An 18,804-nucleotide genomic window follows, 5' to 3' on the forward strand; every position below is an offset into this window, starting at 1 on the left:
CCCGGAGCATCACCGTCAAACTTCAAAAACTAGAGGAAAAGTACTGATAGAATCAATATTTTGCACAGAGAGGAAGAATGATAAAAATAATTCGTGAATTCTTGTAAGAAAAGAACAGTTCGCATATACAAGACGATGATAAAAAATAGTGCTTTAATTCTTGTAAGAAAAGGTCAAGGCCAGCTGACAATGGTACTTCCTTAAAGTGCTGAGTAAAGCAGAGCTTATTCTCAAAAGTTTCTGAGTGTGGCTTTTGTCTGAGGGATTGTATTATAACAATATAAACGCACAAAGTTTTTAAACAAATTATATTAGCTTCTACCGAAAGAGACACAGACAGTGAAAACGAAGAGGCAGTTAGACCCTTGAAGTACCACGGGCAGAAAGTAGGCTGAGAAAACTGCTCAGTTGCAAACATGAATGTTTTCTTACCTGAAAGGGAGAATGACTCATGAGATGAAAACGAAAGATCAGAAGGCAGAGCAAAGAGCAATGGAGATCATTTCCCAGAATTAGGACTGAGTGGTGATTAGGGAAACGAGCAACTGGCAACCAGCACTCAGCTGGAATTCAGGATTGATAGCACCAGAGATTACTGCAGGCCTCGTGTTTCCCCCTTCTAAGTGGGAGCCCTACTGCAGCCCTCTTATACTTGTCTCCCTGTTGTATATTGAATACAAGGAACAGATAACTTGCCTTATTGGTTCAGGTTTCAGACAGAGCAAATCGATAGAGCTGCAGTTGGTGTACCACTCCCAACAAATTCACCCACACCTGGACCTGATTTAGATGACACGATCCTGAACCTCAACCAGAGCCTGATTATCTAATGGAATAAGATTTTGGGGGGGGGTGGGGGGGGGTGGGGCTTAGGACACAGGTGACTGTATTTAGCCTGTGGGAGGGATGAGAACTGTCACAGTGAGAAGGCAGACTGTGACAGACTATATTTTCCATAATGGCCATAGTAATGTTTCAGTCCAGCCTCCTCTTCCCAAACCTTGGCTTCCCCTGTCAAGAGGTGGAGGGGCTTTGGAGTCCCAAACTGTAAATGGCATATAGCTGTAGTGACACTGAGTGATATCTTAGGACAGGTTAGAAAGACAATGCAGCTTCCACCGGGCTTTCTCTCTTTGAGGATACTTGTCTTTTAGAAGCCAGATGTCAGGTTTTAAGGAAGCTGAGGCCACATGAAGAGCCCATGTTGATGTTTTTGGATAGACAACCGCTACTGAGGTCCCCACTGACAGATGGCATTGATTGCCAGATATGTTAATGAACAAATTTGGAGGTGATTTGACTTCCAGCCTTGGAGTAAACTAGGTAATGCTGATTAAAGCAAAGACAAGCTCTTCCTGCTGAGTTCTGCTCGAAGAGCAAATCGTTGATGACAAAATTATTCTTGCTTTAAAACACTGGTTTTGAGGATAGTTTGTTTCACACAGTAATAGGTTACCAGGCTATGCACATAAGGAAAATAAAGATCCTCAAAGTGATATCACATCCATGAAAATAAGCATTTTGATATAAAATATATGTAATACATATTTTTGGAAATTAAAAATGTAAGTTGTGTAAAATATGAAATAAAATGTTATACATAAAATGTAATATATATTTGCTAATATAGATAAGCTTTGAATAAATAATCTTAGATAAAAATGGTGCTTTGCTGAAGAATATATATACATTATTACAACATTAATACATAATATAATGAATTGGTTATGAAAGATAGAATTAGCAAATATATAAATACTAACTAGAAGAATTTATATCAAATTTAGGAGAAGAGTTGCCTTTGAGGACAGAGTGAGGGAAATAGAAAAGGAACTTTAAATTGATTTAATATGCTGTTTATCTTCTATAAAAATTATGAGAAGCAAAATGAAGATATATGAACTTTTATTAATGAGAATGAGAGTTATGTTTTCAGGATACTTTCTGATTTTTTACTGAAAAGTATTTATGAAAAAAAATTTCAAGAGTTGGAAAAGACATGGCTCATGAGCCCTGGGACCATCTCAGAAAGCACAGCAAAGGCACGAGGAGACTGATAACTAAGTGTTCCAAAAGGGGAAGACAAGGGCAGCAATGGTGAAGAAATAAGGATAAAATATCACACTATCTTCTAAAACTAAGGAAGGACACCAAGGCATAACCCAGTGAAATTTGAGAACTCCAAATATGAAAAGAAAATTGCGGAAGGAGTTGGGGACCCAAGCAAACACACAAAAACCGAAAGACTTATCTACAAACAAATGGAATCAGATTTTTGCCAACTTTTCATCAAAAGCAGGATACTAGAACAATGAAAGAAAGTCATGAAAACTTTTGAGAAGAAATGAAATTCTCTGTCCAAACAAAATATTAATCAAGCCTAAGGGAGCTAAACATTGGCATTTCCATATAGGCCAAGAGTCAGAAGTGTTATTACCCAATAACGATTTCTGAAATAATTTCCTGAAAATCTAGTAGATAAGTAGGTAGATAGGTGGATAATTAGGCAGATAGGTTTGAGATTAAAAAAAGAGTAGTAAAAATGGAATTTTTCTGGAGTATTTAATATAATAATTCAGATGGAGATGTCTTGAATTATTTTGTACTCAATAAGTTACTTTCTTTGTGGATTTCTGGTCAACTTGCCTCTGCTATTACCTGTTTTCACAACTGAACTATTTGTTAGATTTCAAGTTTCAACTTCCACAACTCTATCACCCAAACCAATAATTATGATGATAAATGGCTGAATTTACAAGTATTGGTTTCACAGCAGTGGACTTCTGGTCTTAATTGTAGAAAGACTTGAGACCTCAATTATAAATAAAATTATGCAAATATAAATAAATATTAATTTTAAATCTAGTATTTATAATCAACATCGTATAAACCAATCATATCAGAAGAAATTTAAGGAAAATATGAAAATAAACAGAAGAGGATGTTCAATGTTTGACTGACTCCCAAATTTATTGATTGAAATACGGTAAGAATCAACACTAAATTTAAATGATCTTCAATAACTTTATTTACTCTCTGTGCTTTCTCACTTTCTGCGTAAAGATAGTGAGATGGCCTTAAGAAAAGAAAATGTCAAATCCAGGAAGACAACTGGATTAGGTGAGTTATTTCAAGTGAATGAATATGCATCATGATTTACTGTATTTTAACTTACAAAAAAAAAAAAAGTACCCAAGTCACAGGTGCAATCGATTTTAATTTGTATCCTCAGAGTATAATTTTTCCGTTGAAAGCTGCCTCCAACTCTTATTGGGAAAGGAAATCTATGGGGAAAACAGGGATTTTATACAGAACAGAAATTGTAGCTGCATAAATTGTCAGTACTCTTCTGATACTTTGACAATAAAATTTAAACTCAAAAAAAAGAAAAGACAGTCTGCTCTCTACCTTGAATTTTACTGCTTTTCATTTTCACTGCGTGAACTGTGAAGAGTTTGAGGGGCGTCATTACACACGTACACACCTGTGTTGCTCAAATTGCTTAAGGACTACTTCTGGTGCCAATCTGACTGCAAGAGCAGGGAGTTGATTTTCAATTGCATGTGGTCTTCTAAATGCTCTCAGTGACACAGAAGCTGGTGTGTGAGCCATTCCACGGAGAAACTATGTCGTGTGAATATTTAAAACCATTAATTAATTTTTGCAGTCACTGGGTCTTATACACAAAATCATTGCTTTGTTAAGGTGAACGAAGATGTTTGTAAATTCATATTATAAATAAATGACTCTGTTTACTTTTTCAATTTAATAAACATTGACTGAGCACAGCTTGTATGAAGAGAACTGAGCAAATCAAAGGAACATTGACTATAATGATTATCACAGTAAAGTTTCTAACTTCGTAGTCCAATAAATACAGTAGACGTATATTTTCATTCTCATTAACAAGGACCCAAAAATATATAATGAAAAGAAGCCCAAGAAACTATTCTCTGACAGCAATCCACATCTTTTCTGCATCTAGACATAAGGTACTAATATCAAAAATGAATACAATGACTTCAGCATGCACTTGAAAATGCACTTAAATTTTCACAAAATGATTTTGTGGATTTCTTTAGATATAAAAATGCAAAGCGATAAGATTTAGGAAATCTCTGGGTTGGAACTACATTTTCGTATTATTACAAGTTTTTGATTTCTCATTGTTGAAACTTTCAAAACTCTATGGAGATTGGTAATAACTCAGCAGCCTCAAAATGGAAACAATGTATGAACTATAATGGCAACTCATTAAGTTGTTTTGTCTCTGAAACCACTTTGAATAAATTTATATATTTAGTACAGGTCCTGGAGATAATAAAATATATTCCTTTCTTTTACGTAACTTCATTTATATGTATTTCTTCCTATCATTTTTGCCTAGTCATTATGAGTTGTACAGAGCTCTCTCAGAACTGGCATTTTCAGAACTTCTGTGTTTCTCTCCTTTGAGTTCATCTCAAATACTAAAGTAGACTTTACTTCAGAAAACATAGTGATTTTAGAAAACTTAAATCATTTTTCATTACAATATCTCATGCCCTAGACTCTTCTATAGCTTTCCTCTTATTTGTTTGAAACCTGTTTCCCATATTTGGGGCTGTACTTTTAATAATAATCACCTTTCACCTGGGTAGTTATCTCAAACTACTAAATGCACAGATCAGTTACTTCCCTACAGAAATGCTAACCTTACATTTATTTTCCTGACTTTAGTGGTGTTTGAATTAACCTCACATTATTCTGCTTGTCAGAATGATTTCTATGAGCTTAAATGTATCTTTTTCAAATACACTTATTTTCCTCATTTTATACAACATATATCCATGAGAGAAAATGTAGGCAACTCAGATTAATTGAATAGGAGAAATAAGGGATGCATTGTCTGACTCCCTGGAACCATCTTTTGTTACAGGTCAATACGTATGAGACCAGTGCTTGCATGTGCATATGCCTGCATTTAATTTTCCACTTTCTTGTGTTTTCAGTGAGTTCTACACAATATCCAAGATAATAAATCTGACTTTAAATATGGATTTGGTTATAATAGTTATGATATGGTCTTTGCAGAAAATTTGAAAAAGACGGAAGTGTATAAAATTATTATTAACCTCCTATCCAGAGAAATGTACACATAATGTTTCTTTATAATGAATTGCATAAAAGAATGTGATAAGCATTTTGATTGCTAAAGAGCATGAATATAAATTACATATATATATACATATACAATATGATATATAAGATATCATATTGAGTTATCTAAGTCATTTTTTGCTTTATTTTCATTTGCTTTCTTTTGATCATTTTTCAATGGAGACGGTTAATAAACTATTGTTGATCACTATTGGTCATCAAATCTTCCGTTACATACTCTTCCAACTATAACTTGTCAAAGTTCCTTTCTGAAATATATGTAAAAATCAGTACCTGTATAGTGAGACCTAAATTGTGAAAGAAAGATAAAATTATATGGAACACTCTAAAATGTGTTAGAAAATCAATTGTTTTTCTTTTCTTTTCTGTTTTCCCTCAAAATCCTCCCTCTACACATGCAGGTAAGACCTCAAGCTGTGTTCTTATTTGTAATGGTAAATGTCATTTTGGTGGCCATGTGGCTACACAGCATGAGGTAGTTATGATGAACCATGATGAAAAACGATAGGTGCAAAATGAGAAAAGTTTGCACACAACCACCTCAGCTTTATGAAGGCTCCAGGTTTACCCACCATGGCAGAACCTTGATCTGCGGCGGCTCAAAACAAGGAAAGGAGTCCACCTGTTTTGCCTGAAGCCATAATTAAGATCGAACAGAACACGCTTTGCAACAGTAAGACATGACGAGTAGTAGAGGAAAAGCTTTTCCAGCAGTGGCAATAGAAGTCACTTTCTCTGAAAAGAATCTAGGTTGTTATCAAGTCAAGCACTGTGGTAATAAGCCAGCAGCAAATCAGATGAAAGAAAAGTACATATAGCAGGTGGTAGAACAACATTTGCATTTCCACAGAATAAATAATTTTAAACATCCAGGCAAAATGAAGGGAGAGAGAACTCATCAGAGTGTTTTGAGCTATTTCCTGTGGCCACCGCATCTCCTCGGTTTCTATCTACATCACTGAGCTTCAGAAGCCTAAACGGGAGTGTGTTTGTTAAATCATTACCATCAACATCTGACAGGTTGGCTAGTTTTAATGGGTTAATATTTTTTCTCGAACATGAGAGATAGACACATTCATCAAATACCTATAATCACGTGGTGCAATTAGGATGACACAGTTGCTTATATGAAGGATGCTTTCGATGCGAGATTGGAAAGCTGACCTAGTGACTCAAGCGCACAGGGAATGATTCCACTGCCCCCGCCCGCTGAGTGAAAAGGCGGGCATAATGGTCAATCCGTAGCCTCTCCTTAATCAATCTTGTTTCTGTGGAGGCCGCAGAAGTATGAGTGGCAGTATTTTGTAGCTGTGAGAGAGAGTAAACCTTCACCTTAATGAATCAAACTCAAAACCCTATCCTTTTTACAGTTTCTAGACAGCTATGATAATTGGACCTAAAAAATAATGGGTGCCTGTGCACGCATGTAACCACCACGACAAACAGCAGCATAATCTAATCAAGTCTAAGCAGAACCTAGAATCTGATGGCCTCAAACTCCAGCATTTAAAAATGAGTCCTCAGGGTAAAGCAATCATCACGCTCTCCTTCTTTCCTGGAAAATGAAATCATAAAATATCTGCATAAATGAAATGTGCCTGTTGTCTGCTCACATTAGGTATAACGGTAAATTCACACTTCCTAAAATTTTAGTAATTTGAATTTTAGTAGTGAATATAATTTAATACAATTCAAAAGTATAGAAAGAAAAAAAATTTCCACAATCCAATGCCTGTAAGGTGATATTCTGAGTATTTGGGGATGTCTCTTTTCAATATTTTTACGTGAATGTGAGTTACAATGTCTAAAGTGCCCATAAGACTTCATGGTGCACCCTAAGGGCTCTGTAAGAATTTGTTAAGTGAAAATGAAATTAATTTATATGTATAATCATGAGGTATATATAATGTTGTGGCATGTACTTTTTAAAAAATTTAGCATCTGGTTATAATCATTTTTATGAAAAAAACAAAAGGGCAATGTATAACGTACACATATAAAAGGGTATAGAACGAAAGATTAGTTTCACTCTAGGATTTTCTATCTCGCTCAGGAGACATAAACACTAATATATTCTCTAGTATATCTTTCCATACATATTCCTTATATACTTTACATATAAATTCATATGTATATCTGTGTGTATGTACATATTTGTGCATGAATACACATATCATATTTAGACAGTACTTTTCAATAAAAAGGCCTGTATATTATAACCATTGTATTTTTATAAATCAGCGTGTCTTATAAATACATGGGATTGAAAGATAGATAAATAGATAGATAGGTAGAAATGAAACTGTCAGCTAAGTATGAACAAAAGAAGAAATTCTTACTCTGATAAGAGGTATCTTAAAAGAAACAAACCTATATCTAACTTCATACTTGTAGACCAAATACTGAATTATCCTCCCTTGAATTAAAAAACAAGACCCAAACGTTCACGTCACTACTTCTACTCAACAAGAACTACACAATACAACAAGAAAAAGAAATAAAAGTACAAAAATTGGAACCCAAAAAAGTAAAGCTGTCATTATTACAAGATGACATAATTGCATACACAGAAAATTCAAAATGCTCTAGAGAAAAACCATGAGTATTGATTAGTAAATTTAGCAAAATTCTTGGCTACGAAGTCAATATACAGAAATGAACTGAATCCTCTACTTGGTTGGCAAACTTTGTTTAAAGGGCAGGATTGTAAGTATTTTAGCCTTTATGGGAAACACGGTCTGTCACAATGATTCAACTCAGTCATTGTAGCGTTCCTTTTGTGCCCCACACACTGTTCCGTACTGTAAGATGGCTGTAAGCCTGGCTGCTCCGAACACATGGTCCTGTGGTCCTATCGTATCCTGCTCACATATTTCTCAACTGTCTCCTGTCTCTACTTATTTTAATATTCAACCAGTTTTATTTGCCTCACAATAAAATTCCACCTACAACCTATTTTTAGTTATTCATTAATATTTCCGGTCCATTCATAGCACCTTTACTCAATTGCTTGTAATAATTTAGTTTTTTTTTCTTGGTTTAATGCACCTTTGTTCCAACAGATGTCAGAGATTCTTGGCAGGTGGAATCTAACTGCCATTTTGAAATCAGTAGTCTTGTTCATCAATTATTCATCAAGAAATCACGTTTGTTTCCAGCAAAGAGAAATGTCATAAGGTAGCCTCATTACCAGAGGCTGGAACGGCATAGAATGTCCTCTTGAAGTCCAAGCTTCTGCCTGAGTTTTTACAAGCATATTTTGAGGAATTGACCTAAGATTCCTACACTGAACAGGGATATCAATCCAGTTTAAAATGCCGGCATCTGCCTGTTCTTAATATTGCTGAACCCGTGTAGGAAATCGATTGCAGGAGGTACAATCAGCTAATACTTTATTTGCATGCTCCACGGCCCTGAAACACTAGCTCTTTCATATGCATATATCTTAGTGCCACAGTCATCTCAGGGAAGAAATTAGGTCATATAGAGCAGGTTCTTCCTAATTTCTATCTTTATGTACCATTTGATTTAATAAGAAAACATCAGCAGAAACTGTGCTGAGCATGTTAATAATGTCAAATTTTCATCTTATTTAAAAGAATGACATTGAAACAGTAATAAAAACCCATTCTGTTAATAAGGAACACGGGCGATTTTGGTTACCAGCAAAGGCATATAAGACATGGTCCAGTAAATCATCGACAACTGTATTAGTAGTGACAACTCTATCCAATATCTCGAATACGAAGATTTCTACAATTTTTTCCACATAAAATGCAAGGCTAAATGCGTCTATTTCCAGTCACAGCTAAATTGGGATGCATTCCCTGGGCTGCCCGACCCTCTGGTACCAGCATCATTCTTTTCGAAACTGCTGAATCCACTTGATCTCAACTGTAGACTCAATGTCTCTGAATTTCTAGGGTTGATTCTCACTTGAGACAGAAAGGATGAAAGGGGCTGTGACCTATTATTCTGCGACTTTTCCTTCCTATCCTTTGAAACTCTTCAGAAAGAATATTTTTCTTAGTTCTTAAGATGTAGCGTCTATTATGTTTCTCCATCTTGTTGAATGATTATTATTTCTAGTGCTAAATTCCATAATCTAGTCACTTGGATGGTCTTCAATCAGTCTGTATCTAGGACCTTGGCCTCTTGACATTCTGATCTGCACAGAGCTCTCCTGGGGAACTGAAGCCATAGGTCCATCCAAGGATCTTGCTATACCCTGGGTCAGACTAGAGCTCTTCTAAGCTTTGAAATCTGGCCTCTCTTTCCTCATAAAAAATGTCTAAAGTCAGTTCTAGGCTTCAAAGTAGGCATAATATAATAACATCTTATCTTAGAATAATGAATGTCTCTGTCTAGATAAGTAAATTACATCTTGTAAACATCTTCATGGTGATAATGTAAAAATGTATCACGTAAATAATGTTAATAAATGTTATTTATAAAAATAGACTCTTACTAAACATACTGTACAATCCAACAATTGCACTCTCGTATTCACCCAAAGGAGGTGAAAGTGTATGATGGCACAAACAAGCAGATGTTTATAACAGCTTTATTCATAATTGCCCAAACTTGGAAGCAATCAAGATGTCCTTCAGTGGGTGGAGAGAGAAACTCTGGTACATCCAGACAATGGAGTATTATTGAGTGTTAAAAAGAAATGAGTTATCAAAGCATGAAAGGACATGGAGGAATCTTAAATGCATATTACTAAGTGGAAGAAGCCAATCTGAAAAGACTACGTACTGTACGACTCCAACGATACGACCGACATTCTAGAAAAGGGAAAACTATGGAAACAGATCAGCATTTCCCAGGGGTTAAAGGGGAGGGGGGCATGAATTGGCAGAGCACAGAGAATTTTTATGACAGTGAAAATGCTCTATATGGTGGACATTTGTCACTATAAATTAGTTCAAGCCCATAGAATGTACATCGGTAGTGAGCCCTAAGGTAAACTATGGACTTTGGATGATGATAATGATGTGTCAATGGAGGTTCATCAATTGTAACAAATGTACCAATTTTTTGGGGGGATGTTGATAATGAGGAAGGCTATGCATGTGTAGGGGCAGAGGGTATGTGGGAAATCTCTGTACCATCTGCTCAATTTTTCTGTGATCCTAAAACTACTCTAAAAAAATTGTGTTAAAAAAAAAAACTTGGGGGCTGGCCCCGTGGCCGAGTGGTTAAGTTCACGCGCTCCGCTGCAGGTGGCCCAGTGTTTCGTTGGTTCGAATCCTGGGCGCGGACATGGCACTGCTCATCAGACCACGCTGAGGCAGCGTCCCACATACCACAACTAGAAGGACCCACAACGAGGAATATACAACCATGTACCAGAGGGGCTTTGGGGAGAAAAAGGAAAAAAATAAAATCTTAAAAAAAAAAAAAATTAAATGTTTAAAAAAAGAAAACTTGACTTTTAATTATGTTATAATCCACCCATTCCTGATATAAAAACCACAGCATCATTTATAAATTCTCTGTCTTTTCCATTCCACCAGAATGTAATATTACCTTAAATGTTAAATATAATAGCTTTCATTAATAACTATCTATTAAGAGAGGGCCATTTTACATGATCAGAAACTGAATTATTAAACAATATATAGAAATTTCATTTCAATATTTGAAGATATATCTTCTAACAAATAAAAATACACAATATTTCTAACTGCAGATTCTACAAAATTGTATTGAATAAAAGAGATATTTTCCTCTTTCCTGTCTCTATCAGATGTTTGAATGCCAATTGATGATTCTAAGATACTTTAAAATGTTTATAAAGTAATTATACTTCCCTTTTAGCCTTGTTCACATTATTGTTTGGTTCGTCTTACACCTTTCTGAGTGGAGGACAATAAAATTTAGTTATTCCTTATTTGAATAATAAAGAATCTTGAATTTCAAGGATGTGGAAAACTAAGATCATTTTGCATTATATCTTTTCTAGTATAATGGAGTTTTCTGAATCTGGCATAAAGTAATGATTTAACTTTCGGAACAGCAATTTAAAAGTAATTTTAAAAATAAGAGATACAGTACCAATGAAGACTATTATTGTGTTGTTTAAGTATTCATTTAATTAAGCATAATAATTTTATCGAGTTAATCATGTTGTTTTTATTTAATTATATAGTACGTATTTAGCTGTGTTAATCATATTATATAAGATAATTATGTAATTAACTTAATTAGCATGTGATTAGCATGATCACCACTAAGCCTCAGCAGAAATGGTCACAGATAAGCACATTGTTCCAGGAGTAATAGGTCAAAAGCAACTGTAGACATAATTGATATGTGTTTGCAGAGGCTTGAAGCTCTGGGAAGAGCTCTTCTACGTTGGATTAGCTTGTATTTACCCTCAGAGTCTCCATAAACTAGACGCCTCAGTGGCAGTTCAGACTTAACCTTACCAATTGAGACTCAACCAGCAAATTCAACGAAGGTTAGAACCCTTGTAAATGTTCAGGGGTGTTCAAGGATACTGAGTAGAACATGTCCTTTGAACTAGGAGATCACCCAGGGCCTCTGTCGGCACCTAGATTACAACAAATCTATGTCCCCTCACACTTCAAGTTATTTATTGATCTCTACAATACAGCTTTAGATTTTATTTTACAATTGCAAAAGTTTTCAGCTTCTTAATCCATTAATTCCTGCTTTGATATGGTTTATTAATATATCAAATATATGCTGCTTTTAGGTGCTTGGTTAAATTATTTTTTAATTTTTTGGTGAGGAAGATTGGCCCTGAGCTAATATCTGTGCCAATGCTCCTCTATTTTGTGTGGGAGATGCCACCACAGCATGGCTTGATGAGCGATATGTAGGTCCATGCCCTGGATATAAACTTGGGAACCCGAAGCCGCCAAAGTGGAGCATGCCAACTTAATCACCATGCCACCAAGCTGGCCCTTGATTGAATTATTTTTCATTTTAATTTCAATTGTTCTTCAAAATAATCAAAATGTTTAAAGCTATGGAGATTTCCTCAAGTAAAGATATGCTCGCATTTCATATATTTAATAATTTTAAGTTTTCTTTTTGCTTTTCCTAAATTTCTTCTAGTGGTATTGTTTTCATTCCAGTTATGACACCAGCATTATTGAGGAAGAAACATTTAATATAAAACTTGAAGTGTTTGGGCTTTTCTCTTTCTTGATTTCTCTTTTTCCTATTTAATTAAATTTTAATTACATTGTGTTCAGAGAATGCATACAATTTTTACTTTTTAGTATCAATTAAGGTTTTATTTACAATTTAAGATATCGATTTTCTAAGTACTCTGGGTACATTTCAAAAGAAATATTTGTAGTTGGTAGAACAGGTCACTAGAGGAATTTACTGTGGTGGAAAATATTTTATGCCAATCATTCCCAATCCATCTTTATAGATTAATTACTGATTCAACAGTGGGCTTGTAAAAAAGGAAATGGTGTATGTGTATTGGTTTCAGTGTATAGAGGAAACAGTAGAAACACTCTCTCCTATCCTAACTTACCAATATACAATATACCGACAGGATCATGGCATTCTACCTCAAGCCGGATATGATAGATGAAATGAGAAAGACATACTTACACCATGATTTAATTACAACTGGGTTTCTTATTATACGACTATTGTCAAAGTAGGATTTCACTCTCCAAACAAGCAAGGCATCACAGCAAAGCAGACTCACTCCAAATTTGCATCTTATTGATCTTAGTCTACTTGTCTACAATAGTCATAAGTAGGGCTCTCTGCTCATTCATGGATGAGAAACACTCATCCATCTTCCCAAGGTTGTAAATCAGCAGTAGGCTTTTACCTCTAACTAGCTTACACATTAGTAGGTAATAGGGGGCTAATTATTATCAGATCAAATACTCTTATCTCTCCTTGGGACATAACATGACAGTGACCTTTTGGTAGTAAGACTACTTGAAGAATAGAATATGAATTCTTAGTTACAATCATAGGATGATTCTTAAGATACAACATAGCATTTTGCATTTCTATGTGTTTTTAATTGTAGAGAATCAAGCCAGTCAGCTCATTTGGAAATGATACTGAAAAATTAAGTATACTGGAATGATTTTTACATGACTTTAGGGCCCACCTCCAGGAAAAATGCTGATTGCTCAATATTCATTTTCTTACCAATATGCACAGTGTCCTTTTCAATAGATGTGTCCTTAGCATGCATGCCATCATGAGATTGAGAAAAAATTGAAATAATTTGATCTGTAGTGATTAACCTGCCCTATCTCTTCCCTAAGATGATTGTTTATGAATCTTGCACTTCAGTAGTTCGAAACTTTTCTTGTCCTGGAACTCTGGTAGTTTCGGTTCAACAGAGACACACAATACAAAACTGTAGACCCAGGGCTCAGTTCTTTAATGGGGTATTGTTACACTCCATTTGCATCTTCATCCCCACAAATTTCCCACCAAAAAAAAATAACAAGCTCAACAAAATCTCATAACATGCATGGCTTTTCCATGTTAAGCCCTCTAACTGAGTGTAAATGACTGCACCTTAGGCATACAGAGATGGGGCATCAGAAAAATTATACCCAGGCACAAACACAAAGCAATGAGAATGTGTTTTTCTCCATGTAAAATGATAAACATCATGCCAATGATAATACAGGTAAAAATAATCATATTTCACTATTGCTGAAATGAGATATTAAGCTGTTCTTTCTTTGGTCACTTATCACAGGAGAATGTATGGTGACATGTGTTTAAATCCTAGAAATAAGACGATAGGACCATTTGTGAGTGGAGAGTAGGAAGACAATCACTATTTCTTTCCTCACTCCTTCCTTCCAACCTTCCTTCTTTTCTTTCTTCCAGCTTTCCTTCATTTAATTTTTTTTTAAAAGATTTTATTTTTTTCTTTTTTCTCCCCAAAGCCCCCTGGTACATAGTTGTATATTCTTTGTTGTGGATCCTTCTAGTTGTGGCATGTGGGATGCTGCCTCAGCGTGGTTTGATGAGCAGTGCCATGTCCGCTCCCAGGATTCGAACCAACGAAACGCTGGACCGCCTGCAGCGGAGCACGCAAACTTAACCACTCGGCCATGGGGCCAGCCCCTCCTTCATTTAATTTTTTTAATAAGCACTGTATTCCCAAACCAACAAGGGACTACAACTTGTAAGAAAGCTTAACATAGATTTGCGTGCCATCCAGTATGTATGATGCCAGAAAGTAGCAATAAGAAGGCAGATTTATTCTATTCTTCAATGCTTTTGCAATCTGACAAGGAGAAAGACAAGTAAAAAAAAAAAAAAATTACATAATATGGGATAAATACAGCAAAAGAGAACTCTCCAAGCTAAAGTGTCCGTATAGAGGAAAAAATAATAAAGTGAGTGAGAGGCTTATGGAAGTTCTCAAAGAAGGTGATCTTTCATCGTGCTTTGTAGGGAAAAAATAGTTTTCCAGGTTGACAGGCATAGCAAAGAATATTCAGGCAGAGGAAACAGAAGTAAGGTACTAAGGAAGAGCCAGCTTCCTTCAGGGAAGTCTGTGTCTGCATCACAAACCTGGCTGTTGTTTAGAATTGGAAACATCTGGGGATCTTTGGTAAAAAAAAAAAAAAGAAAGAAAGAAATACATGTTGTTTCTTCACTTTAGGCCTAACAAATCAGAATCTCTAGTTTGGGGGGAAAGAGGTAAGGGCTGGGGAATCTGTGCTTAAACTAATTTCTAAAATAATTATGGTAACGATAGACACTTGTAAACTATTACTGGAGACTAAAGAATTCAGTACCTCTAAAGCACAATGTGTGTAGGTGGGGGTGTGGGGATGGGCAAGAGCAGAGACATCAAATGTTTTCAGTAAATTCCCACAGCCATTCTGAGATGGAGTGTTGTTTTCAGCCACCTATGACATATGAAAAGTCGACAGTTTTAGAGTCCCTAAAGAACCTCCACTCTGAGATCAATCAGGAAGAATGCTGAGCGTGGGGCAAGTTGAGTATAGAGGTTGATATCGTCGGTTTTAAGCTTGGCAGTTTGAGGTACCAATGGTATAACCAGGCAGAAACATTTAAAAAGCCTATCAACATGTATGCTGGGGGCTTAAGAAAGAGCTCTAGGTGGCGCTACAAAGGTCTGGTTTCATTCAGCTATACCTTTGAAATGCATCTAGAACTGGAGATTTTGTCACCACTTTTACTGCTTTCATCTCAGTCCAAGAACCATTATCCCTTGTTTTGACTATTGTAATAGCTTTTTATTTCATCATCTGCTTCGACACTTGCAAACCTATACTCTAAACTCCATAGAGCCATCAGGGGAATTAGCTTATTGCAAAATCAGATCATGGCGCTCCTCTGTTCCAAACTCGTCATAGACTCACTCTCCTATGGCACTGAATAAAATCCAAAGTTTTAAGACAGTCTAACAGCCCTTAAAGGATTTCTCCTCCATCTCTTACTGTTCCCCAGATATTTACCTGACCGTGACCAAACCGTCTTGCCTGCTGTTCTTGCACATCCAATGCATGTTCCCACAGCAGGGATCTTATTACACACACGCTTCTGTTTGTTTGGAATGCTTTTTCCCTAAATATCACCCAGGTCCTTCATTTACCTCTTTCAGGTCACTGCTGAAATGTTACTTTATATACAGGTCTTCTCTTTTATAAAAAGATGGCACTCCTTGCCAGCCTCTACCACCTAAATCTGCCTGAGTTCTTTTACAATTCTTTCCCCACCTGATGCTAACTTTTTTGTGTCTTGCCTGCTTATATTTAACCTCCATATATATAGGCAGGGGATTCTGCTGCCATTGTACCCTGGTGAATCTTTAGCACCTAGAACAGTGCCAGGCACATAATAGATATTTGACATATAAAATAAACAAGTGAAACAAACCAAATATCAGGCGCTTACAAATGAGAGTAGAGGCCGTGGGTGAAAATGCTCAGAGAGTTGGATGAGTGAGAGAAAATACGGGCATTGAATAGAACTTTGAAAGTTTGGCTGAAAAAGAGGTACACATGTAGCAAATATTGATGCTGGACAGCCGCAGAGGCCAGAGGAAGACCAGGAGAAAGTGAGTCAGAGAAAAGAGAGAGAGAGAGTTGAAAGAGGGAAGATCAGGAGGGTCGAACACCCTGTAAAACTCAGAAAATTCCAAATTGCCTTGTAACACAGGAGTCATCAGTAAATACACGGTGTTTTATTTGGAAGGAGTGAGCCCCGTTCATGGATTTGGCCATATTACTAAAAAGTAAAGCCCTCCTGAACGTTCCTTTATATGGCTTTGGAGCCTACATGCAGGGACAAGGTATCTAAACTGCAGATGACGACATGCAAAGAGACTTCCGTTAACCAGAAAGAGGAGAGGACGGGGAGGGAGGGGATGCGAGAGGAGGAAGCAAAACTGATCATCCGTCCAATCCAGTGAAAAGCAGATGCACTGACATTACAAACTCAAGCTCCATTCAGGTTTTACGACTTACTAGCTATGCGATCGTTTATACGTACTGTAGCTTCCTAAACCACAGTATTCATTTGTTTATTTAATAAAATGTAGATAATACCCTTCTCTTAACGGTTATTTTGAGAAATAGCTAATCCATCTCAAGTACCTAACACTGTGCAATGAATAAATAACATTTCATTGTTTTTTTAAAGAAAAAATAGAGAAAGAGTAGCTTTTCTATGAAAACACAAAAAGAGCAATCTCAGAGGTAGCTGAGAGGAAAGTGTTATGACTTTGGAGACAGCAGAGCAGGATTCCAAGAGGAAATTTTCAGTGGGGTCTTAGGATTTTCTCATCTGAGCTAGAAGCCTATTTAGTATCTGCCCCAGGACCTCCTTGTCTCTCATCTTAATTAGCATTTCTTTCTCTTTCTCTTCCAACTCTTTTCACATGTAATTCATTCATCCACAAAAATTTTCATTCAAAATGTATTTATTGCTCACTTATTATGTGCTCTCATCTCTGTTTTAGTCACTTTGAAGATAGGCGTGATCAAGAGACACAGTCCTGTCTCACAAAGCAAATTTCTGGCATTGGCATACGGAGTTCCCCACCCACATCGAACTCACCACCTGCCAGAAGCCACACAGAACTTCAAGGTGAATGAGAAATTAGCTTCTATTTTGTTCGGGCCATTTTATCTTGGAGTTGATTTGTAGATACAGGTAACATTATAATAATCAATGCAATAGACAATTTATAAAAGTAAAATAAAAAAGACTACCGAACGATTAAGCTATTTCAACATCTGAATCTATCCTAAAAATGTATTTCAAGATATAAGGAAAATTGCACAGTTATTAGTTGTTTCACCATTTATAATTGTGAAAATGAAAATAACCTAAATAAACAGTAATAGGAAACTAATTCAATAAATTCAGGAAAGGTTATTAAGTGTAGTAGTTTGTAGTAATAAATTAACATTTCTAACAACACTGAAAAATTCAAGCCAATATGGGAAAGACGTATCCTAAAGCAAACTGTTCAACCAAAAGTAGATTTCAAGCAAAGGCATAGATATTTTCAGAATTTGAAGTGTCTTCATGAAAAAGAGAGATATTATTTAATCGTATATATTGTCTTATAGGATAAATCCCCCAAAAGTGGGTGGAATTAAAAACAAATATCAAATGGAGTAAAACAGAAAGAGTTTTCTATCAAATGGTGAGACTGGAAATGTTTAATCCAAAGTTAACTGATCAATATTAAGAGTGTTGTTGAGTTACTTCTTCTGCTGGTTTTAATATTCTTCCTATCTAAGATTCTAAAATTTTATGAATTGTATCAACAGCAGTTGAGAAATCATGAATTTGAAAACAGTCTACGATTTCCTTGCTATAGGCACAAATCATCTCAGATCCTAAACTACTATTACTTCATAACAAATCATCTTCATTCTCAGTGGTCAGTTGGGTGGTTCTTATCTGGGCGATGTTTGACTGACATCAACTAGCCTTGATGATGATTCTGCAGTCAGCTGGCTAGTCAATTGGACACTGGCTGGTCTAGACGGTCTTACCACCTCTTTAGTGGTTGGTTGGCTGTTCACTTGGGCAATGGGAATGGTTGGGCCAAGTTTCTTTCATCATTCCTCAGGCTAGCGTGGGCTACTTTACAAGGTTGTGGCAAGGCTCCACAAAATGTATTAAAGCAAGCCTTTTTGAAGAGTAAGCTTAGAAATGGAGCACCATAAAATCTTCTGAATTCTATTGGCCAAAGTGGGTAATAAAGCTAGCCTATATTCATGAATTGGGAAAATAAATTCTACCTCTTAATGGGAGGATATACAAAATTGCTTTAGAAGTGGTGTGGATACAGAACTGGATAAAATATTGCAACCTTTTTAAAATCAATATATCACAATATAGTTTATGCTTATTGGTATTTAGAAAGCTTTACAGATCTAAAAAAATATGTAACTTTGAAGATATTGACTTGGTTCCACCATCTAGTGTTTTCCTGATGTACGAGTATTGCCCTTTGTCATAAGGGAGTGATTAAAGCTTTTTAATGCCACTGTGCATTCTAGCCTTTTTCTAAACGGAGAAAGCAAATTACATTACAGTAAACACTTGGCATTTTCTAGGAGGCGTATGAGCACTTTGCCAATCTCTAAATTAGTAAGCGTCAGAATAACACAG

General features: G+C 35.9%; 1 long non-coding RNA gene across 2 annotated transcripts in view; it reads left to right on the forward strand.

Annotated features, from left to right (window-relative positions):
- LOC139078668 (uncharacterized) overlaps positions 1-18,804 on the forward strand; it is an 82,003-nt gene that overhangs the window by 25,356 nt on the left and 37,843 nt on the right. The window contains exon 3 of one of the 2 annotated variants that reach the window (XR_011531690.1): positions 17,135-17,262. The exons of the other annotated variant lie outside the window; for it this stretch is intronic. This is a non-coding gene — a long non-coding RNA (uncharacterized lncRNA). The remainder of the gene's footprint in view (positions 1-17,134; positions 17,263-18,804) is intronic. 2 annotated transcript variants of the gene reach the window in all.

Source organism: Equus przewalskii, chromosome 22 (genome assembly GCF_037783145.1).
Source record: "Equus przewalskii isolate Varuska chromosome 22, EquPr2, whole genome shotgun sequence".
NCBI classification, from domain to species: Eukaryota; Metazoa; Chordata; class Mammalia; order Perissodactyla; family Equidae; genus Equus; species Equus przewalskii.